This window comes from Cryptomeria japonica, chromosome 10 (assembly GCF_030272615.1).
Source record: "Cryptomeria japonica chromosome 10, Sugi_1.0, whole genome shotgun sequence".
Lineage (NCBI taxonomy): Eukaryota > Viridiplantae > Streptophyta > Pinopsida > Cupressales > Cupressaceae > Cryptomeria > Cryptomeria japonica.
The window spans coordinates 304,481,600-304,506,680 of NC_081414.1; the positions used below are offsets into that span (position 1 = coordinate 304,481,600).

The 25,081-nt window shown below is 37.1% G+C and overlaps 1 pseudogene; it reads left to right on the forward strand.

Moving 5' to 3' along the window:
• Nucleotides 1–21,471, forward strand: part of LOC131078947 (aldehyde dehydrogenase 1-like) — a 28,169-nt pseudogene extending 6,698 nt beyond the window's left edge.
• Nucleotides 21,472–25,081: the final 3,610 nt, after the last annotated feature.

Below are 25,081 nucleotides of genomic sequence, written 5' to 3' on the forward strand. Positions count from 1 at the left end.
AAATTATTGACTTATATATATTAAAGATTAAGTCCAAGTATGGACTATCACAATAAATACAAGCCTTGTTCTTGTGTGATGACAACAAGATCTGATACTAAAATGATGACTTCAAGATTTGATACCAAAACAACACAAAATATCTTTGCCTACAATAGTGAGAGGAACATAGGCTGAGGACATGAACATCTAGGTGCAGTTCGGGAACTTCAGAAACTTGCAGAGCAACTGTCAATATGTTTATTTGAAGGCAAGAAATTAACATATGTAAAACAAGAAAATCAAAACATGGAACGATGCTCCTGCAACATTGGTGAACATGTATATTGCACCTTATACCCATTAAAAGTCTTAACATCTCATGTAGTTGATAATGAAGTAGCCCCAATGCTATTAACATACTTACTCTACATCTTGCATTTAAACTTGGATTGCAAGTAAGTTACAACCCAATAAATAAAGGAAATAGGCAACAACTCACACATACACTTTATTTCACGAATGAATGCCATTAAAATCTCTTTCAATAATAGAGAAACACATATTATTCACTTTTATTATAGTTTAACACCAATCATCGCTTCCAAAGAAACAACCCAAGGAATTTTTTTTTTAAAACTCATATTGGTTATTCTCAAGTCATGCTTTTCCATTATAAGACTTGCTGATGAAAAATATCTTAAACAAAATTTCTCTTCTAATACACAACAAAACTTCTCAACCAAAACATAATATAGTATTTCTTGAACTATTATATCTAGACAATCATGTGTTTCTTACTAGAAGTATTATAATGGAAAAAAGATAACAAAGTCTTTCTCTAGCATACAATAGAAGTTTCAATAAATATGTAGTCAAATGACTCTTATGGTAACATATCAAAATAACCAAGTGATCCTTAATAGAGTTTTGCCCCAAAAAAAGGGAAACATCAACAAAAGGCTTGCTTTCCACGCTATATTGGCATCATGAAGCCTCATGAGCTCTAGCCAAACCCCTGAGCAAGAAGAACATTATGTCACCATTAAGATCAATGGTGATAGCTTATTCATGAACCAAATTTACTCATTATAAAAACACATCACTCTAGCACTTTTTCTAACCCATTTCTCTAGTGACACAATAAGATAGAACAAGCAACTTCATGAAAACTATGTATATATATAAAAAAACTTATCTCTCTATAGCTCCATATGATGATATCCTTCCTTCTCTCCAAACTATCTCCTCCACTTTTCTTCACCTCACAATTTCTACAAAAGGAGAAGTAGGCAATGCCAAAATCCTCCTTCACCATGAGGTATATAGAAATTCAAAACCAACATTTTCTCCCACAAGTGCTCACACATGTGTGAGACCTTAGGAACTATGCGACTGTGTAATTGTAAACTCTTTTCCAAACCACTTACAAGGTAGATCATGCATACATGATCCTTGTTTCCAATCCCAAGTTCATTAATGAAATTTGGGGAGTGGTGTGGCAGAGCACCTAGCTCAAAGTTGTCTTTTCTTGCATTTTAGAGTTTTTGTGTGATTTCAAGTTATTTTATGCTGTAATAAGGTGGAATAAATCCTATGATCCTTTTTTAAGCCATAGTTTGGTTGTCCACACTTTTGTTCTGCTCAGGATCCAAAATTGTCATTATCTTGAAATGTTGTCAAAATGCCAATTTTTGGTTTGTACCAAGTGGATACCTAGAAACTTTCTAGAATGTTTGGAAATGGTTTAAATCCATTGTGGGATTCCATTTGAGTGATGTTTCAGGCCTTGAGAGCCTTGGAGTGTGTTTTTGCACTCATAGGTAAAAGTTGTCAAAAATTGGTCATGACAACTTTTGCATTAGCAAGTTACTGGTTCGGGTTCGGGCACCGGTTTGGGTTCGAAGAACCCGGTATGCTGGTACGACAAAATTTTGAAAAGGGGTTTGGGTTTGTTAGTACAAAAACATTTAAATTATATATATATATATATATATATATATATATATATATATATATATATATATATATATATATATATATATATATATATATATATTTGTGAAGCCTATAAGCATGAATTAAAATTTGCATGTCACATAGCATCATATAAAAAATAAAACAAACATAAACTTGTAATAATAGCATCATGATCGTACCATAATAGCATAATATACATCAAGTTTAATATCAAAATGACAAAATATTCAAGTATCATTGTTTCAACTTTCAACAATATAAACTTAAAGTTTAATCATAAAATGGATCATCTAATTCATCCTCCTCCTCCTCCTCCTCCTCCTCATTGACATTGACATTAGATGAGCCAATGCCACTTGCACTTGCACTATAAGTTGGCTCAATTTCTGATTCATCAAGTGTCAATGCAAGAAGCTGAGAAGCAGGAGCATCCAAATCAGTATGCTCTGGCTCTATATCTCACATCTTTGTTTCCCCTTGTGTGTAGTCACATTGTTTGTGTGAAAGAAGATGTAGGTTGGAATGCACATATACTAAATTCTCCTCTCTTTTTGATAGCACCCTATTGCGCTTTACTGAGTGGATGAAAGAGTATGTGCTCCAATTTCTTTCTGAAGCAGATGAACTAGCAACCTATGAAGACAAAGTAAACAATTAAAGTTATACAATAATAAAAATAAAATTACTAGCAACCTATGAAGACAAAGTAAACTATAAATAAACTAAAATTCGTAAATTAAAAATTTTAATTAATTAAACTTACTTGTGATAAAACTTTTATAGCAAGGGGTTGTAGGTGTTGGAAGCATGTGCCATGGAAGTACCACCAGCTATGAGCATCCTTCTTGGATCTATGACGAAGTGCATCAACACTTAGACCATTCCCATTTGCGAATTCTATGAACTCATTTGTAACAACATCTTGCAAATCATCATCGGGATATAGTCTAAGAAACATTGCCTTGTACCCATCAGATACTTCTAGATCTCTCCATGGTGGAATCCTTCCTGGTTTATCAAGAAACTGATTGCTATAGTACTTAGGTGTCAAGGCATAGGAAAGAAGGTGCAAAGGAGTGGTCATCTTATTCCACCCTTTCTACAATAATTACTTCTAGTTCTTTGAAGAATTTCTCCTGGGGATGATTCTCTTTTTCATTTATAGCAACCTTTATTTTTTCAAGCATTGAGTCAATGCCATCATAAATCTCACCTATACAAGGCCTATCCATGTCTATATAGCGAATCATGCTCATGATGGGCTCCATGATACTTAGGAGATATGTAACAAGATCCCACCATTTCTCATTCAATATTCTATCCCTAATTTTTTCTGCCCTCTCAGTGCTACACTGCTTCCATACAGTCCAATTGGTGTTGATCACCATATTGCATAGTGCCACTCTAACTTTCACAAGTCGTCTTAAGATGATTGTGTTTGATGCAAAACAAGTCTCAGCAACCTATAACACAATTTAATGCCAAATGATTAAAAAATAAAGCCAAACTTTAAAGAAGAATACACAATATAGCTTACACAATGATATTATGAACATTGAAAATTAAAAAAATAAGAAAATGTAAAATTAAATTACTATTTCACTTACCTTCAATAGCTCCAAATTCGAATAGGTTCTAAAAATCCCTTGAGACATGTGGTGGTTTGTGATGAAAATCTAGATGTCCTCAGCCTCTGCATACACATCTTTGATCCATTTTATTTTTTGCCCAATCCTTTGTAGCATAAGATTGAGTCAATGTACTGCACAAGGTGTCCAAAAGATGTGATCATAGCATTTCTCAACCAACAGCTCTACAATTTTTTGTATTGTCCGTTATGACTTGGACAACATTGCGGGGTCCCACAGACTCAATGGTAGAGATGAGAATTTCTGCAGTAAATTGGCCATCTTTTATTTGGCCCTCACAATCCAAAGCTCTCAAAAAAATTGCCCGTTTAGGGGACACCACTATGACATTGATGAAGGGATGATTTTTAGCATCTTTCCACCCATTTGAAACAATTGTTACACCTGTCTCAACCCATGAATCCCTTATGGGTTTCAATGCATCTTCAACCCTCTTCACCTCTTTCTCCAATAATGTTCCATGTAACTTCTCATAACTGGGGTCCTTATACCCTCTTGGAGCCTCATTAACACTTTTTATCATTTGCTTTCAATATGGGGAGCGAACAACATTGAATGACAACCCATTTGCATAAATGCACCTTACTATATCTTCGTCAGCATTGTCTCTACTCTCATTTTGGAATGCGGTTTCTAAAGGCCCCTTTGTTCTTTTACATGTCAAGGGTGGTTCATTTTGAGGTTCATTTGTGGCAAAGAAGGGGTGGTCTTCTACTACAATACTAGGATTATAAGGGCCTTGCATTCCCTTTGTTTTCTTTGATGCGGTTTGGTTCAATCTATGGGCTTCCCTCTCTTCTACAGCCTCATGCTCCATAATATATTTCATCACTGTCTCATCTGGTATAGGTTTACCATTTTTTCCAGGGCATTTTTTGATGCCTCTTCCTTTTATTCCACAGAAATGGCCTACCACCGGATAATATGAACTATTATGTTCAATATCATATCCATGACATTTCCAACGGAATCCCCCACCTCCTAGAAGTTGTTTTATAATGTCCACATATTTCCATAAGGGAGAATTTGGATCATTTCTTGTTTTGCAATTATTTGTTCATTGCCAATGGAGGAAGATGTAGATGTCATTCTAGTTCCTATGGCAAGAAATAATATATATTCAAAAACAAAAACTAAATAATGAAAAAAAATTCAAGTTTCATGTTTGACAATTTGTGAAACAAAAATAGTTGGAAAAAAATGTTTAAAAACCTACCTCTTGCAACCAATGGAAGCTTGACAATGTATGGAAATGATGTTGCAACACTTGTTGAAGCTTCAAAAATCAATCTTCAACTCCTCCTCTTTGATCTTGGAAGCCAAATTTTGTTCACCCTTTCTTCAACCTGCTCTCATAAAAATTTTGTTTCCAACACAAATGAGGTGAAATGAGTAAATAAAATATTTTAGAAGTTACTTTTAGGTTATAAATTTCACTTTTTAGAAGGTGGAATTCAAAAAAAAATTAAATTTGCCATATTTTTGGACTTTATGGGTCACCCAACTGCCCAGGTTCGACCTGGGTCTGCCCAGGTTTGACCCGGGTTCGACTAGGTTTGACCCGAGTTGAACCACATATGGCTTTTTCGAACCCTGGTCGAACCGAGTTCGAATCAGACCCGATCGAACTGGACCTGTACCATGGACCCGGTCGACCAGGACCCGTACCAGTACCAGGGGGGCCCAGAGGCGAACCTGATAACCTAGAGTTTTAGGCAAAAGTTGTCCATGATGGAAATATCGTTGGATGTTTATTGGAACCAACTTAAAATGGTGTATAAAACCTTCTAAGCATATCCAATAACAGGTTAATCAACTTTTGGTTTGCATTCAATTCATTTGTTAAGGGTTTCCTATGCTTTTCCTCACGTTTGGATTGTTTTTGCTTTGATTTTCTAATTTTGTATAACTTGTATGGTCTAGTATGGTGCCCATAATAGAAGAGAAAGTTAGGATTTTGTTTTATCTTTCCAGCAAGTATAATATGAAGGTTTGAAGTGCCTTGGATAAAAAGTTATCACTGTTTTTGTAAAAGTTGCTCACAAACCCTTGAAACTTGGGGTTTTGATTGAAAAAATGCATTTTACCTGAGCATCCATGAATGGAACAAGTTGAAATCTAGTGGATGGCTTGGGTAGGCTCTGTAAATATTTTTAGAGTAGGTTTTTTGTGTTTTTGCAGGCCACAAGGAGGAGAATGGGTGAGATGAATAACACACAAGCTTGTAGCTAGTGTGTGGGGGCAGCAAAAATTTCTCATTTTCAGTGCCATGGAGAAGTGACACCCCAGCAACCCATAGTGTTTTGGAAAGGTCTATGAGTGTTCTAAAATAATCCAATTTTTTTTGGGTTGGCGATTGTTACGGGTGAAGAGTTTGGAGCACATCTTCCAAAACTACCTGGAAGCCCTAAACCCCTTAAAAATAGCTCTTTTTCAGTAACCCTAGTTGTACAACAAACTTAGATGGGAAATTGAGTGATCTTCGTTAACTTCCAAATGGGTATTTGAATATGTAAAAATATCTAGGGGTTGTTAGGAAAATTTGGGTAAAAGACCAAAAAACAATCAAAGAAGGGCTAGTCAATTAGGCCTAATAGCAGCCGATAGAAGCAAGTTGAAAGCCTATGGCTTGGGAGGAAGGTGTAGACCTTGTAAACACATAAAATGACCTTGAACATACCTTCACAACATAACCACAGTCTTTAAACATGATGTTAGAGTGAAGATCCTTGGTGGAGGTCTTTGGAGTCTAGTTGGAGCTTTGGGAACCTAGTAGGAGACCATCTCAAAATAAGAGATTTGGGTTAGAACCAACAAGAAACCTCAAGAGGCTATACCCAGGTGTAGCGTCCTAAAATTGTGACACTTGCAATTTCGACCGCATTTGGGTCTGCACGATGGCGACGCAACACTGAACCTGAATGGAGACCCCGAAACTTGTCCACGACACCAAAAACTGCATTTTCAAGCACCTTGGCCTGAACCTCCTTTGCACCCTGCTGTCTCGGGAGGTGGGACCAGAGTGCCCAGCGCCCTGGTCCTTCAGGACCAGGGTGCCCAGCGCCCTGGTCCCCCAGGACCATGGCGCCCAGCGCCCTGGTCCCTGGGTCCTATTTTGGGCCCGGTCTCTTTTGGACTTCGGGTCTTTATGTTTGCAAATTGGAAAATTTTCTTTCCTGGTCGGCCTAAGGTCAGGAAAATCAGTCTATCAGCCCTAATTGACAAGTATATAAACTACATTTTCCTCTTTCATTCGACATGATGGAAAAAGCGTGGATATTATACTCAAGCATTCAAGCATTCAAGCATTCCTTCAAGCAATTGATCATTTCAAGTCTCCATTCAAGGCTAAGTGTTGCATTCAAGACAAGGATTCAACCATTGAAGAGGAGATCACTTACTACATACTACTACAACATACAACATACAACATCTATACCTTCGCACATAAGGATACAAACATCCTTACAACAAGGTATTAGTACTTGTTTTACATTACAAACATTTACATTTACAGCATTGCTCATTTCTTGGTTAATTCCAAAACCGGGGTTTGACCTAAAGGCAAACCCCTAATCCCTAACCCCCCAATCGTCTTCGCTTTTCTGTGTGTAGGTTGCAGGTACGCGACTGAAATTGAAGATTTGGAATCCTTGTGCAGAGACGAATAGATCCGCCTTCGTTTTGCGGATTTTTTGGAGGACCGTGGCGCCAGGCGCCATCGTCCCGACAACTTTTGCTCAAATTTGCAGGACAGCGCCGTATCGACATTTTATTGCTAATTCCAGGTCCGCAGCTTCATCCTATATCCCTATCTCAGTTTATAAGCGAATCTTTGTCACTTTCTATGCATTCCTAGCTTAATTTTTCCATCAACATTCTTTACAAAAGAGGGTAGCCTTGCTTTCTTAACCCTTGAAACACATTTAGCATCCAATCTTGCATTGTGTGGGATTGGATCTTGTGGGTTTCAACCCCTCTTTTGAATGTAAAGTCTCTCCCCTAAGTGAAAACCATCAACCCTAGTGAATCTCCCTTCTCTCTCCTTGGAGTTGGAAGAGGGGAGAGCAACTAGGGTTCGATCGCGATTTTCCGCTTTACACCAGGAGGAAAGCCAATAGAGTTTAGGCCTTGGAGGTCTAAGGAGTGTACCCTAACAAGTTACCTTGGAGAAACTTGAGTAGAAGGGTGAGTTGAAGAGTTGGGGTGAGTAAGGGTGAATTGGAGAGCTAAGCACAAGATCTCTGCATTACAATGGTACTAGAGCCATTCTTTGAAAGATTTGGTGTATGTTAGATTATGAAGAATCATAAGCAATTTCAATGTCTCCAAAGGCAATGACTCTAGAAGCCATCCGACAGATGGTGGTAGAGATGATAGAAGGATTGAAGGATACAGAAGGAAGCAGAGGAACCAAAGAGGCAAAGAAGGAGAAGGGAAAGGTTAAGACAGAATGGGGTGATGAGACTGATGAAGAAGTGGAAGATAGAGAGGAACCAACAACTGTAGCTATGCCTCAAGACCAAAAGTTATTCCTAGATGCAGTCAAATCCATTTCTAAGGACAATTTGGATGGATTACCCACATATGGATGAAACCTCAATGGAGAAGAGATGGTCTTGAAGAATCTAAAAAAGGCACAACTCAAAATCGACCTTGAAAAGTGTGAGTTTCTCAAGACTGAACTTGTATATCTTGGTTTTGTCATTTCACAAGGTTGTCTAAAAATGGATCCTAGTAAGGTTGAGGCAATCCTTAGTTGTCCTACCCTTAAAAATATCAGTGATGCTAGGAGCTTTCATGGGTTAGCATCCTTTTATAGGAAGTTTGTAAGAAACTTTAGTCATGTGTGTGCTCCTATGCTCAATACTATCAAAGGGGGAGTCAAGTGTCAGTTTAGGTGGTCAGAGGAGGCCCAAAAGGGATTTGAGTTGTTGAAAAAGAAGATAGTTGAGTTACCTACCCTTAGGTTACCTGATTTCAATCAGTTATTTACAGCTGAGAGTGATGTTAGTCAAAGAGCAATAAGGGCTTTTTTGAGTCAAGAGGGTCTTCCCATAGCCTTTTTCCCTGAAAAGTTGAATGAAGAAAAATAAAAGTAATCTGTGTATGAATTGGAGTTGTATGCCATGGTGCAAGCCTTGAAGAAGTGGCATCAGTACTTGCTGCCCAAAGAGTTTGTGGTTTATACTGACAACCATGCCCTTAGTTTTCTCAATGGACAAGAGAAGTTGAATCAGAAGCACCTCAAGTGGGTAGAATACCTACAATCTTATACCTTCACTATCAAGCATAATAAGGGCACCTCAAATAAAGTTGCTAAAGAACTCAGTAGGAGATTCATGACCATACAAGAGGTTAAATTGCACAATGTGGGGTTGGAGGAGTTGAGAGACCTCTACAAAGAAGACACATATTTTGCTGATATATATGCTACATGTTCTAATTTTTCTAACACTTCTCATGTTTCCTAGTCAAAGTATATGATATAGGAATGTTTTTTGTTTAAAGGACATCTCCTTTGTATACCCCAATTCTCTATGAGATAAAACATCATTCAAGAGAAACATCAAGGGGGTCTAGGAGGTCATTTTGGCAATGATAAAACAATGGAGCAGGTTAGTCGGTTCTACTATTAGCCCAAGTTGCAATCAGAAGTAAGGAGATTTGTTGAAAAATGTGCCATATGTCAGAGATCAAAAGGATCAGCAAGTAATGCAGGTTTATATCAGCCCTTAGTCATACCCCAAAGGCCTTGGGAATGTTTGAGCATGGAGTTTGTGTTGGGTTTACCAAGAACACCAAGAGGATTTGATAGTGTTTATGTGGTGGTAGATAGGTTTACCAAAATGGCTCACTTCATCCCTTGTAAGAGTACCAATGATGCCACCTATATTGCAGGTCTTTTCTTCAAAGAAATAGTAAGAATCCATGGACTCACAGTTAGCATTGTGAGTGATAGGGATGTTAATTTTTTGACTCACTTCTGGAGAACATTATGGAAGAAGTTGGGTACTAGACTCTCATTTTCATTTGCCTACCATCCACAATCAGATGGTCAGACTGAGATGGTCAATAGGTCCTTGGGTAATCTCCTAAGATGTCTCACTAACCAGCATGGTTAGACTTGGGACTTGGTGATCAACCAAGCAGAATATGCATACAATGATTCACTCAACCAGAGCACATGTAAAAGTCCATTAGAAATTGTTTATGGAATGCATCCTAGAGGTGCCTTAAAAATTAGTGATATTAGTACAATGACCCACAAGAGTTCTAAAGGAGAGATTTTTGCTGATGGTATTAAGAAAATTCATGACAAAGTACGATAGTCCTTGCAACAAAAATTAGAAAAATATAAGGAACAAGTTGATCAATCAAGAAGGAACTTGCAATTTAAGGTTGGAGACTTAGTTTTGTCTTATCTTAGAAAGGAAAGATTTCCAAAAGGACATCCAACCAAGTTGATGATGAAGAATACTGGGCCACTCAAGATTGTGCATAAGTTTGGCCAAAATGCCTATGAGGTTGAACTACCTCCTTCTTTGGCCATTTCTCCTATTTTTAATATTTGTGACTTGTATCCCTATAGAGGAGAATCTCAGACCTCTTAGATGGATAACACATTGCAATCTGAAGAGGATTGGGTGAAGGATTTAGCAGTTAGTCAACCGGTTCAGTTGGAAAGCATCTTGGATACCAAGGTGATCAAGAAGACAAGAAAGGGCATTTGCAAACATTATCTTGTGAAGTGATAAGGTCTACCTGATTCAGAAGCTATGTGGATGTCAGAAGTTGACATAATTCATCATGGAGTGCAACTAGCAGACCTGATAACTCAAGGGACTCAAGTTCCATGCCCCAAGGGAGTATGGTGCATAGCACCTAGCTCAAAGTTGTCTTTTATTGCATTTTAGAGTTTTTGTGTGATTTCAAGTTATTTTATGTTGTAATAAGGTGTAATAAATCCTATGATGTTTTTTGAAGCCATAGTTTGGTTGTCCACACTTTTGTTGTGCTCAAGATCCAAAATTGTCATTATCTTGAAATGTTGTCAAAATGTCAATTTTTGGTTTCTACCAAGTGGATGCATGGAAACTTGCTAGAATGTTTGGAAATGGTTTAAATCCATTGTGGGATGCCATTTGAGTGATGTTTCAGGTCTTGAGAGCCTTGGAGTGTGTTTTTGCACTCATAGGTAGAAGTTGTCAAAAATTGGTCATGACAACTTTTGCATTTTTAGGAAATAGTTGTCCATGAAGGAAATGGCATTGGAAGTTGGTTGGAACTAAATTAAAATGGTGTATAAAACCTTATAAGAATATCAAATAACAGGCTAATCAATTTTTGGTTTGCATTCAATTCATTTGTCAAGGGTTTCCTATGCTTTTCCTCACGTTTGGACTGTTTTTGCTTTGATTTTCTGCTTTTGTACAACCTGTACAGTCTGGTACAATGCTCATAATAGAAGAGGAAGTTAGGAATTTTTTTTATCTTTCCCACAAGTATAATATGAAGGTTTGAAGTGCCTTGGATCAAAAGTTATCACTATTTTTGTAAAAGTTGCTCACAAACCCTTGAAACTTGGGGTTTTGATTGTAAAAATGCATTTTACTTGAGCATCCACGAATATAACAAGTTGCAACCTAGTGGATGGCTTGGGTAGGCTCTGTAAATAGTTTTAGATTAGGTGTTTTTTTTTTGTAGGCAACAAGGAGGAGAATGGGTGAGATGAATAACACACAAGCTTGTAGCTAGTGTGAATTGTGAGATGGATTGATGTGGGTTGATTTTAAAATAGTGTGCAAGAATATGTCGAAAGAAGGAGTGTGAATTTGAGTTTGTGATGAGATTTGATGATAATATCCTTTAGTTTGACATAGTTTTGAGATAGTAAATGTGTGAGTTGTGTTTTCCATGATATTGTTGTTGGCATTGTGTTGTCATTGATGTCAACTGGTATGAAATGACCACTAGTGGTAGAGATGGATGTGCAACATTGCTACGAAGGAGTACATGATGTGATATGTTTGATATCACCTTGTGTTGCAGAAAACTGGTAAGGCAAGGTGTCACTCCACCTGTAAGTGGAGATTATCTCTTATTATGCACTATGTGCATAAGTGTGAAAAGGTAAAGGCAAGTTCTTGAAGGCTCACATCGGATCCACCGGTGATTAGAGGGAATGCCTTAAGTGCATGAGATCATGGTTATGCACTGGACTGACAGAGAAGACATGTTGAGATGTTAGCACAGAAGAAGTTTTGTGTTTGTCAACTTGACAAAACGATTGAGATATGGTCTGAGCTGATCAAGGTGAAGGCAAGGTTGAGCAGATGCAGTCAGAGGAGAATGGTTTGACTGAAGAAGGATTCTAGTGAAGGTTGATGATTGGTGTCATCAAGAGTGGTAATCGATATGTAAGTCCACTGGTAATATGGACAAGGTGCAGATGCAGAAGACTTCCCACTGATGGGAATGTGCATGCTTAGGTATGTCATGTATGGTGACCGGTCAAGGTGTTCCACTGGTAGTTCAACAAGTGAATACATGATGAGGTAACCGGTACAGTGTGTTATACCGAAAGGGTTAGTAAACCGACAAGAAAGAGGAACCGATAGAGTGGTTGGTCAGTGATCCTATCTGGATTGACTTAAAGAGCCAATTCAATAGTTGGTTGATGTGGATGCCACATGGGGTCAAGGTGGAAAGTTCACAGAGGTTGGTGAAGTGTCCTATAGAGTTAGGTATCTCTACAAGTGTGCATTGAATATGGATCTCGTGATTTGTGGATAAGATCAGAAGCGTGCGGCTCGAGGAAGAATGAACAACAGAGAAGAATCAGGGAGTAGTTGGCACCTAGATCAAAGCAAGAAGATCTGATTGTAAGATGACCTCAAGAAGGAAACAACAGATGCATTAATGGTGGTTTGACAGATGCAGGTTGAGGTAGAGGATCGTGTTTCCTATATTTGGAAAACATGTATTAGAAGGTGCATCAATGGCGGAGATGAACATATAGATGTTAGGGAGATCAGATCGAGCACAATTTGATTGGATTTGGTTTGCCTCGAGGATGGTGAGGAAACCCTAACTGCTTGGATTTTGAATTGGGCTTTGGTGAGAAACCCTGGCTATAAGTATGATGGCCAAAGAGATTGTTTGGTACTGCTGAATAGAAGAATATTGTGCTAGTGCAAAGTGTGTTACTTTTGCAGGTAAGAGTAAATCCACCAAGTTCTCAACGAGCATCTAAGAAGAGTATGAAAGTGAGGGTGAACCAGGTTGAAGTGTTCAACTGGTAGTAGAGAAGAATTGGTAGTGGTTATATAGATAGATAAGAAGACAAGAGAGTTGCAGAGAAGGCAGATAGAGAATTGACAGAGTATAGTACTGGTAAAGTGAAAAGAGTGAAGAGGAGATCCATTAGAGAAGAAGAAGAGGAGAGGTGTGCCAGTGGGGCTTACTAGCAGAGAAGCAACAAGTGAAGAGAGCATAAGAATAGTGAGTCAATGTAGTAGAGAAGGTATCTCATCGACAGAGTAAGATATATGATAAGGTTGCAAGATTCACTTGTAACAAGATAGCTACTTATGTATTTGATGTTTATATTATGAACACTTGAGTTTTATCTCAGTGTAGGGGTTGGTGCTCCTTGGGTACATGCCCTAAAGTCAGGGGTTGTAGCTCCTTTGGGTTGTAGCCCATAAACAAGTTAGGGGTTGGTTCTCCTTGGGTTGGTGCCCTAAATATTGTAACATTTTTCATTGTGAGGCTGGATTGGAGCAATAGACTCCAACAACATTGCTCACCAAGGTTTTTTCCCATCTTGGGGTTTCCTCATATATGCTGGTGTTATGTGATGTCCCCTTGTGAGTGTTTGCATTTGAGTTAGTCTCCTCTCTAACCGATAAGTCTATTCATAGTTAGATCTAATAATCGATATGCTCACATTGGATAGTTAAAGGGAAAATATTTGAGAACCACTAATTCACCCCCTCCCCCTCTCAGTGGTGCATTGTGTCTAATAATTGGTATTAGAGCATAGGTTCCCATCTAGACGAGCTTTCTCCATCTTGGGTAGATTTTGGCCTAAGGACACAATGGTCTATTTAGTGTCAATCCCTACTCCAATATTTAATGGATCTAACTATGCTATTTGGAGTTGTAGAATGGAAGTCTTCCTATCCTCTCTAGGGTTTGATGTATGGATGTTGGTTATCAATGGTCTCCCTAGAAATGTCAGTCCTCCCACCAGATCTGGAGATGAAATATGATGCATATGTAATGAAGAAGCCATGAAGGCCATATTCAGTGGGCTCACCGGTGATGTCTCCTCACAGGTGGATAAGTGTAAATCAATAAAGAGTCTATGGGATACACTGAAGAAATTGTATGGAAATGAACCCTGCACCACCAAATTAGTTTGTGAGTGTGAGAAGATCAGTGCAACAAACACATGCACAGATGATAGAGGTAGATCAGATTGTTGCAGTTGCAATGATGAAGAAGAAACTCATCTCTTCATGGCACAAGGTTTTGAAGATGAGGTACACACATTTGATGGTGATAAGACAAAGGGATTCCACCAATATGAGGTGTTTGATAGTGATGATGAAGAAGAAGAAGAAGACAAGGCAAACAAATCTAGTCATCGTGATATATTTGATAGTGAAGGAGAAGAAGAGGATGAAGTAGAAGTTGATCTTGAAGGAGAGCTTGTAAATGCACTTGAAGAACTCAGCAGACTTAGAAGGGAATACAAGCTATTCAAGAATGCTGCTATAGTAAAGCAAAACTGGCTGACTAAAAGCCTTGAAGAATCTGAGAAAAGCATCTCAGAAATGAAGACTCGGGCAGAGAACACCAAGGGATGCTGGTGTGAAGATCTAGCATCTAGGATAGAAGTGAAAAATGAAGAATGTCTGTAGTTGGTTGGAGAAATGGAGGCTCTCCGAAGTAACCTTGAGAAATGCCAAGATGAGCTCAAGGTAAGAATATGGTTTGATGAAAATAGTGATGCCTTGGACAAGATGTTGAAGAAGCAAAAGCATGCCAAGGACATTGAAGGATTAGGAAGTGATGCCGGTGAATGCTCCACCAACAAGAATTTCCCCTACAATGACATTATGTTTGTCTCCTCCAATGGAGAAAACAAAGGCCAAACCTTCTTAGTGAGAAATGATCCCCAAAAGAAGGTTGATCTAGATACAACCGGTGAGGACTTGTAGACAAGAAAGAAGACCGGTGCTGCAAGAAGAAGGAATAATGCAGATCCCAAAGGAAAGGGGAATATGAGAGAAGATAGCTTCACCGGAAGCAAGAAAATGAGGAAGAAGCAAAGAAGACCTCCTACTGGTAGAGGACAAAGAAATGCTACCACCCACAGGGCAAAGCAAGTGTGGGAGAAGAAGAGACCAGATGGAAGAGTTGCATAGAATGGACAATCGAGGATCCATTCCCAAAGAAGAAGAAATGGAGATGCTAAACCGGTAAGAACTCCCCATGCATGGCAAAATAAATTTGTAAGTCATATGCCATCATTTACCTGTTACTGCCTTGCATGCAATGCTTATGGCCATAGGGCAGAGGAATGTAGAATGAGATCTAAAAAGAATAGTATAGGATCTCACAGACAACATGCATATGAGAAAAATGTATCCAAGAATAGATACATGCATGTTCTCTCTCTCGGTTATACAAATGTTGTTTGTCATAACTGCAATGGTCTTGGCCATAGAATGTATGAATGTAGGAAGAGGAACTTGCGGTCACATGGAGGTTGGTATAACAACTATGCTCTGCAAAAAAATAGATTCAGAGCATATGAAAGTTAGAGACCTTATTGGAACCAAAGGAGAAATATCCCTGTAGGAGCAAGAGGTCCACTGGTTTCGGTTGCCAGTCACAACAACATGACCAGGAGAAGATGGTCAAACTGGTATGCTAAGAGATTCCCCAATCATGAAGTGGGGATGGATGTTGTGTGCTACTATAGTACTACTTCTGGCTATGATGGAAAATCAGGAAATGGAAAGACCCATCAACAGAAGAAGGAAAGACTTGCTCCCAAGGCTGAAAATGGGAAGAAGAATGAGACCAAGCAGGTATGGATGAAGAAGACCATGGACCGACATTGTGCACTCACTGCACATGTGATATCTCCTAAGGCCTAAAGGAGATGTAGAACCTCAAGAGGAGTAGTACATTGAATTTATCATTCACTCCCTCAATAAAGAAGGCAACATGGAAGAACATGTTGTTGCTGGTATTAAAAAAGAAAGTGATAAGTATGTGTAGAGGCTACATTAACTATACACCTACAAATCAATGTTGGATCACAACTGCCTATTTCAATTAGTAAAGGTTAATAGTTAGAATCAGGTGTTAACCGGTACGTGCATGATGTTATCGGCATGAATTCCAACAGGTACTTGCAGGTTATGTAAGACAATGAGGTTGGAGATCATTGCATTAGCCCCGGTAGCATGGAGTGAAGTTATGTCTCAAGTGGTGTTGATGAAGACCTGAAAGACATATGTTGGCCCTAGTTCTTGATCATGGAGGCTTGCATGTTTTTGGGCTAACTGGTTTGTCTCTTGGCATGATCATGTCATTGGGAAAATTCAGGATCATGCCATAGGTTGTGGTGAAATAATGGAGCTGAAAGATCATCAAATGATCTCATATGCACAGCTAAACTAGTATATGGAGGAGATTAGAGTCTCGGTAGTGTACCTAACTAGAGATAAGAAATTGAGGTGTATGACTCAGGGGGAGTTCAAGTGCTCATGATGCAGAGCTAGCTTGCTTGAACTTGTAGGGATATTGACTGCCAAACTGCGGGAGATGGAAATTGCAGAGGTGTTCGAGGTTGAGTGACAAATGAGTAGTATTCACTAAATTGGTTACAATCTTTCTGCAACTTGAGTTCAAATTGCTTCAGACTTGCATGCTCAATTGGTGTTAGCTAATGGTTAAGTTCCCCATCTCAAGTGTTGTGACTTGAGAAAATGTAACAATCAGTGACAAAGATAATAAGTGGTATCAATGGAAGTGTTACATCCAATGAAGACAAAGGGGGGGAAAGAATTCTGTCAGTGACCAGTAAACACAGGAAGGAATGATATCCTGATAGTACCCTTTGTCATTGTTGTCAAAGGGGGAGAAGGATTATGTAGTATACTGCATACTACATGTGAGTGAATCCATGGATCACAGTAAAGGGGAAGAAAGACTATGTAGTATGCTAGATACTACATGTGTTAACATTAATGCCAAAGGGGGAGATTGTTGGCATTGTGTCATCATTGATGTCAACCGGTATGAAATGACCACTAGTAGTAGAGATGGATGTGCAACACTGCTATGAAGGAGTACATGATGTGATATCTTTGATATCACCTTGTGTTGCAGAAAACCGACAAACTAGGAAGGCAAGGTGTCACTCTACCTGTAAGTGGAGATTATCTCTTATTATGCACTGTGTGCATAAGTGTGAAAAGGTAAAGGCAAGTACTTGAAGGCTCGCATCAGATCCACCAGTGATTAGAGGGAATTCCTTAAGTGCATGAGATCAGGGTTATGCACTGGACTGACAAAGAAGGCATGTTGAGATGTCGACACAAAAGAAGTGTTGTGTTTGTCAACTTGAAAAACCGGCTGAGATATGGTCCAAGTTGATCAAGGAGAAGGCAAGGTTGAGTAGATGCAGTTAGAGGAGAATGGCATGACTAAAGGAGTCTAGTGAAGGTTGATGACCAATGTCATCAAGAGTGGTAACCAGTATGTAAGTCTACCGGTAATATGGACAAGGTGCAGATGCAGAAGACTTCCCATTGGATGGGAATGTGCATGCTTAGGTATGTCATGTCTGGTGACCGGTCAAGGTGTTCCATTGGCAGTTCAAGAAGTGCAGACATGATGAGGTAACTGGTACAGTGTGTGATACCTGCAGGGTTACTAAACTGGAAAGAAAGAGGAACTAGTAAAGTGGTTGGTCGGTGATCCTATCTGGACCAACTTAAAGAGCCAAGTCAACAGTTGGTTGATGTGGATGCCACATGGGGTCAAGGTGGCAAGCTTTCAAAGGTTGGTGTCATGTTGTGTAGAGTTAGGTATCTCTATAGGTGTGCATTGAATATGGATCTTGTGATTTGTGGATCAGATTAGAAGTGTGTGGCTCAAGAAAGAATGAACAACAGAGAAGAATCAGGGAGTATTTAGCACCTGGATTGAAGCAAGAGGATCAGATTGTAAGATGACCTCGAGAAGGAAACAAGAGATGCATTAATGGTGGTTTGATAGATACAGGTTGAGGTAGAGGATCACGTTTCCTATATTTGGAAAACATGTATTAGAAGGCACATCAATGGCGGAGATGAACATATAGATGTCAGGGAGATCAGATCGAGCATGATCTGATTGGATTTGATTTTCCTCGAGGATGGTGAGGAAACCCTAACCGCTTGGATTTTGAATTGGACTTTGGCGGGAAACCCTAGCTATAAGTATGATGGCCAAAGAGATTGTTTGCTACTACTGAATAAAAGAATATTGTGCTACTGTGAAGTGTGTTACTTCTACAGGTAAGAGTAAATCAGCCAAGTGCTCAATGAGCATCTGAGAAGAGTGTGACAATGAGGATGAACCAAGTTGAGGTGTTCAACTGGTAGCAGAGTAGAACCAATAGTGGTTATACCGACAGAGAAGAAGACAAGAGAGTTGCAGAGATGACAGATAGAGAACCGACATAGTATAGTATCGATAAAGTGTAGAGAGTGAGGAGGAGATCCGTTAGAGTAGAAGAAGAGGAGAGGTGTGCCGATGGGGCTTACCAACAGAGAAGAAGCAAGTGAAGAGAGCAGTAGAAGAGTGATTTGATGTAGCAAAGAAGGTATCTCACTGATAGAGTAAGATATATGATAAGGTTGCAAGATTCACTTGTAACAAGATAGCTACTTATGTATTTGATGTTTATATTGTGAACACTGAGTTGTAGCTTGGTGTAGGGGTTGATGCTCCTGGGTAGATGCCCTAATGTTAGGGGTTGTAGATCCTTTGGGTTGTATCCCATAAACAAGTTAGGGGTTGGTGCTCCTTGGGTTGGTTCCCTAAATCATTGGTTGGTGCCCTAAACATTGTAACGGTTTTCATTGTGAGGCTGGATTGGAGTAGTAGACTCCAGCAGTATTGCTCACCGAGGTTTTTTCCCATCTTGGGTTTTCCTCATATATGCTGGTGTTATGTGATATCCCCTTGAGAGTGTTTGCATTTGAGTTAGTCTCCTCTCTAACTGGTAAGTTTGTTCATAGTTAGATCTAATAACCGGTTTGCTCACATATGATAGTTAAAGGGAAAAGATTTGAGAATCACTGATTCACCTCCTCCCCCTCTCAGTGGTGCATTGTGTCTAACAATTATTTTCTTGACATAGTGGTTCAAGGGTAGTTTCATTGTTAATAGAGCTTGTTCACTCCAATTCATCATTTCCTTGTGCCTATCGAAAGACAATGTGTCCTTTTGGCAGCTTGTGCAGATTTGTATCTTGCCTTGCTTGATCTTTTAATCTCCTTCATAAATGCTAAAATACAATGCACTCTACTCCTATCCAATAATTTTATCTTATAGATCTTTTCCCAAGCTAAAAGAGCCATCTAGATCAGAGGAAAAACAATGCTTCTAACATCTTATCGTGTTATTTAATTATTAACATTGGAACAAGATTTAATAGATGTAAATGATTTGTCTTGTCCTTGTCCTGATTTATCTAGAAGTTTTAAAAAATTCTAGTATTGTTTTTTTTTAATAGCTTTTGGATGAATTAAGTGCCTACCAACTATTTATTTATTTATGGATGATATGTTATTTATTTTTCTTATAATTTTTTTTTCTCTGTTTCATAATTTCCCCTTCAATATATTTTATCATAGAATGTATATATGAAGCTCACTTTTGAAGCTATTTTCTAACTAATTTTTTTTCCAATTCATTTTATTTTTATAGTAAATTCATTCAATTAATTAAATTATTGTCTAATCGTTAGTTTATCTTTAATATATTATAGAAACATTATTTACTCTAATATAATTTTAAGGCTAATTAATTTAATCTTGGAGCATGGTTGCAACCTTCAATTTGTGAGGTACTCCACTAACTTTGATAAAGAGGAATAAAATTTTGATCCCTAAACCACATAGCTTCAAATTTGAAAGGGCGCTTATTTGTGGCCCTATATTCCTATATGTCGTGTATAATTGAATAATGATCTATCCCCCCAAAAATGAGTTAATAGAACAATAACAACTCAAAAATCATTGATAATTATTTTGGAGATAATAAAATCCTATGAGGCCTATTTGCTATAAGCACCCCTTTCTAAATCCCCACAAGCCAACTCATTATCATTTTTAAAGATTTAAAGGGAGCCCTTATTTAATTATAAGTTAACATACCTATTCTCTACAAAGATTTCTTAAGTGACAAAATTTGTGATATATAGAATAGAGAGAATATAGGCCTTTTACAGCAACTAGTTGCTTTCATGAGATAAATATAGATTTAAATTATATAAAAGGTGATTAATTATTATCAAATTCAGTAGCTCACGAATTCTTACATGACCAATGTAACCTTTGAAAGGATCAAGATTGGGGTATTGTAAAAAAAACAAAAAACCATGACATTTATTATAGTTTTAAAAACATTGACATTTATTATAGTTTTAAAAACATCAAGTTCCTAGTATTTTTTCAAAAGGTTCTAAATGTGGAATCAAGTAGGAGTAAAATAAATGTGAGTCGAGTAAGGTTGAGTACATACACTTGGTACTTGAGTTTTTTTTGGACTTTGTTGTAATTTTTTTATTTTATTAATATAAATTTTTTAATAGCTTTGTCATTTTTATTGAATTTTTTTTATATTTAATAAAAATAAATAAATAATTTAATAATAATAAAATAAGTCTAAAAGTATATATAGATTCTATAATATTTATTATTTATAATATGATTCTAAATACTTAATATTTTATCTTATGTAGTGATTTGATATAATATTTATTGCAGATTGATAAAGCACGATTTGATAAAATATTAGAATATATTGAGTTTGGAAAGAAAGAGAAAGCTAAACTACTTACTGGAGGTCAAGTTTGGGGGGAGAAAGGATTTTACATAGAACCTACCATATTTTGCGATGTTGAGGTATAATTAAAAAGTTCATCTACTTTAATTACATATTATGTTATTTTCTTACATATAGTTTATTAATTCATTTTTGGATATATTTATATCTAACAGGATTCTATGAGAATTGCTCAAGAGGAAATATTTGGACCAGTCATGTCTATACTTAAGTTCAAGTAAGATATCTATAATCCTGAATAATTTTAATCTTATATTAAAAATTATTATATGGTTTATTATAGACACCTATAATGACATGCAACATATTTTATGTGGCTTAGAACTGTGGAGGAGGTGATAGAAAGGGGGAACAAAACTATGTATGGCTTAGCAGCTGGAGTTTTGACAAAAAATATAGATGTGGCCAATCGAATTTCTAGATCTCTTCGTGCAGGAGTGATTTGGATCAATTGCTTTTTGGTGGTTGATAAAGATGCTCCTTTTGGTGGTTACAAAATGAGTGGAATCGGAAGAGAGAATTGTCTCCAAGATCTTCAAAATTATTTACAAGTAAAATGTGTTATCTGCCCCCTCCATGACTCACCTTGGCTATAAAATATCTCTATTTTTAAATTAGCAGATTTTAAGTATTTTGCAAAAAAAAAAAAAAGTCTTTATTTTATTTCATATGTATTTAAGAACATGTATTACATATAATAAGATGGACTACTTGATAACCTTCCCATTTTATATATGAAGCAAGGCAAACTGTGGACTGCTATGTAAATGCGTATAGCTTTCATGATGTTTTGGTTTGGACATCATCTTGGTCAACATACTTCAGGAAGCATTCAACACTTGAAGATGATTTGCGACATTTGGTATTTTGGATAGTACGAGATATATTGTACTTTTGTGGCATATTAGGGATTTAAGTTTTTCAACCTTTCTATGTAATATCGAGCAAGGATCGGAGTTTTTCTTTCTGGTTCTTTTCTCCAGGAGCTCTTTGAATCAGCTTAAAGAAATATATAAATAAAATATATTAAGTGGCACTGCCACCTTTAAAAAAAAAAAAAAAACCTTCCCATTTTATTTTTTTATTTTAAATATTTATCAAGTATTTGGATGATAATATTAGTTGAAATCTATAACTTACTTTTAAAGAAATACAATAGAAAAATGAATTTATTTATTTTTATCTTTTCATAAAATTAATAGACTCTATGCTATTTTTTACATTATATAATGTAATACTTAAATGAAAATTTTAAGAAATAAAATTGTATTTCTAGATTAATATATGGATAAAACTATAATGTGTCCACAAGGTTTTGAGGGATGCAATGCCTCACACATTTGCATTCTATCATCATCATTTTTGATCCATTATTGATATTGTCTATGATATATTGGATTGTGTGTATTTTCATTTTTTGTATTGGCATCTGTGGTGCATCCTTTGGTATAGTTATAGCATTTTGATCATATAGATATGATATACTTATCATTTTACAAGATTATACATGTTAGACTCAATGATTTATTATTCTGATGATGATATGATGATGTTATCATGTACTCATCGTGTTTATGATGTTGACCTCGATTGTGGAATTTATATATGCTTTGACTATGATGTATATGCACAAGTTCCCTCAATGTTTGTTCAATGATGTATGTATTAGGCATCTACTCCACTTGGCTCCACAAGTTTGAGCATACCCTTCTTCGCTGATGTTTAATAGGAGATAGAGGACTAACCATTTTTTCACCAAGCCCTACTAATTCTACCATATTGAGGATGATTCTCATGTGTTTGTGAGTGTAAAGTGGAAAAATCGAACCCTAGTCGTTCTCCCCTCCCCAACTCCAAAGAGAGAGAAGGGAGAGTCACTAGGGTTGATGGTTTTCACTTAGGAGAGACTTTACATTCAAAAGAGGGGTTGAAACCCACAAGATCCAATCCCATGCAATGCAAGATTGGATTCTATATGAGTTTCAAGGGTTAAGACATCAAGGATACCCTCTTTTGTAAAGAAATGTAGATAGAAAGATTGAACTAGGAATGCATGTAAAGTAGGAAAGATTCACTTATAAATAGAGATAGGGATATGGGATGGAGCTGTGGACCTGGAATTAGTAGTAAAATTTCGAGACGGTGTTGTCCTATAAATTTGAGCGAAAGTTGACGGGACGATGGCACCTGACGTGCACACGGTCCTCTGAAAAATCCGCGAAACGAAGGGGGATCTGTTCGTCTCTGCACAAGGATTCCAAATCTTCAATTACAGCTGCGTACCTGCAACCTACACACAGAAAAGAGAGGACGATTGGGGGGTTAGGGATGAGGGGTTTGCCTTTAGGTCAAACCCCGGTTTTGGAATTAACCAAGAAATGAGAATGCTGTAAATGTAAATGTTTGTAATGTAAACAAGTACTGATACCTTGTTGTAAGAATGTTTGTATTCTTACATGCGAAGGTGTAATGTATGTAGTATGTTGTATGTGATCTCCTCTTCAATGGTTGAATCCTTGTCTTGAATGCAACACTTAGCCTTGAATGGAGACTTAGAATGATTAATTGCTTGAAGGAATGCTTGAATGCTTGAATATCGTTTCCACGTCTTGTACACATATGTCCTTCCTCCCCAAAATGGGAGAGGAAATGTAGTTTATATACTTGTCAATTAGGGTTGAAAGACTGATTTTCCCAACCTTAGGCCGACCAGGAAATATTATTTTCCAATTTGCAAACATAAAGACCCGAAGCCCCATAAGAGACCGGGCCCAAAATAGGGCCAGGGACCAGGGCGCTGGGCGCCATGGTCCTGGGGGACCAGGGCACTGGGTGCCCTAGTCCTGAAGGACCAGGGCACTGGGCACCATGGTCCCACCTCCAGGGGCAGCAGGGTGCAAGGAGGATCAGGCCAGGGTGCTGAAAAATGCAGTTTTTGGTGTCATGAACAAGTTTCGGGGTCTCCATTCAGGTTCTGTGTTGCATCACCATCATGAAGACCCAAATGCGGTCGAAATTGCAAGTGTCGCAATTTTAGGACGCTACAGTGAGTTTACACCCTAGTTTCCACACTAGTAACATCTAATATACACTATTACTTCCTTGTGGTCAGCTAGTAAAGATTGTTTGTGCACATTTTCTTATTTGCATTTTCTTATTGTTTTTAAAAATGAACATGAGTTTTGATGATTTTATTATAATTTAATAGTTAAAAGAATTAAAATATGTCTTATGTGTATTCGTTGTGTTGGAAATTGCATAATTAGCTTATTTGGTTATTTGGAAAATTATAAATAATAAATATCAATTGATATTTTATTATATTTTAAAAAGTGAACAATAATTGACTTTTATAATATGAAATTAGAATCATTTTCAACACTTAGAATATATCACATTTTCTTGCTCCAAAAACCCTCCTACAATAGAAATTTGATTTGTTGGCTTGAGAAGAAATAAGAGGAATGAATTTATGGGTGTTAGCTCATTGGATTTGTATTGGGGGAATTTTCATACTGCTCAAATGATTCATCCTCTCATTTGGTGTGTGCAAAATAGTTTGAATTTGAAGATTTGATGCAATTTTGAGGTAGGACCTTGAATCCTTCATTATTTTCCATTATTTTTTATTTAAATTATTTGAATTTTATTTATATGATGAATTCAAACACTTTTTTAGTTTAAATAAAACCATATCATTGATTCAAATAATAGATTTGAACAAGTTTGAAAACCTTGTCTCAAGAAATGTTTTAATACCCATTTTTTTATTGTATGGCTCAAATGTTAAATTGAACATGGAAATGGGTTGCTAGGTTAGTAGGAACCAAAAGGGTATCCTTGGATTTTATAGTTTTGCACTTCTATTTTTAGGTGTTCTTCAAAGTCCATCCATGGTGGAATGAACAATTCCCTAGATTTTGGGGATTTTTATGATATGATTTAAAAGTGATTTTTTTAAAATTTTTGATATGATATTATGATAGGGAATCACTCACACACACACACACACACACACACACACACACACACAGATATATATATATATATATATATATATATATATATATATATATATATATATATATATATATATATATATATATATATATATATATATATATATATATATATATATATATATATGAGATTTAGAAATTGGATTCATTTAGATACGATTTCAAGTAGATTTGGTCAATTGAGCATTTGTGCATAAAATATGAATAGTGACACTATGTTGCATTGCATTAATTTTTCTTTTGATCCCTCGTTCGTGTAGAATAGAATGATCCTAGAATTAGGTGATAGAGTGGATCTAGGGAGTGGCT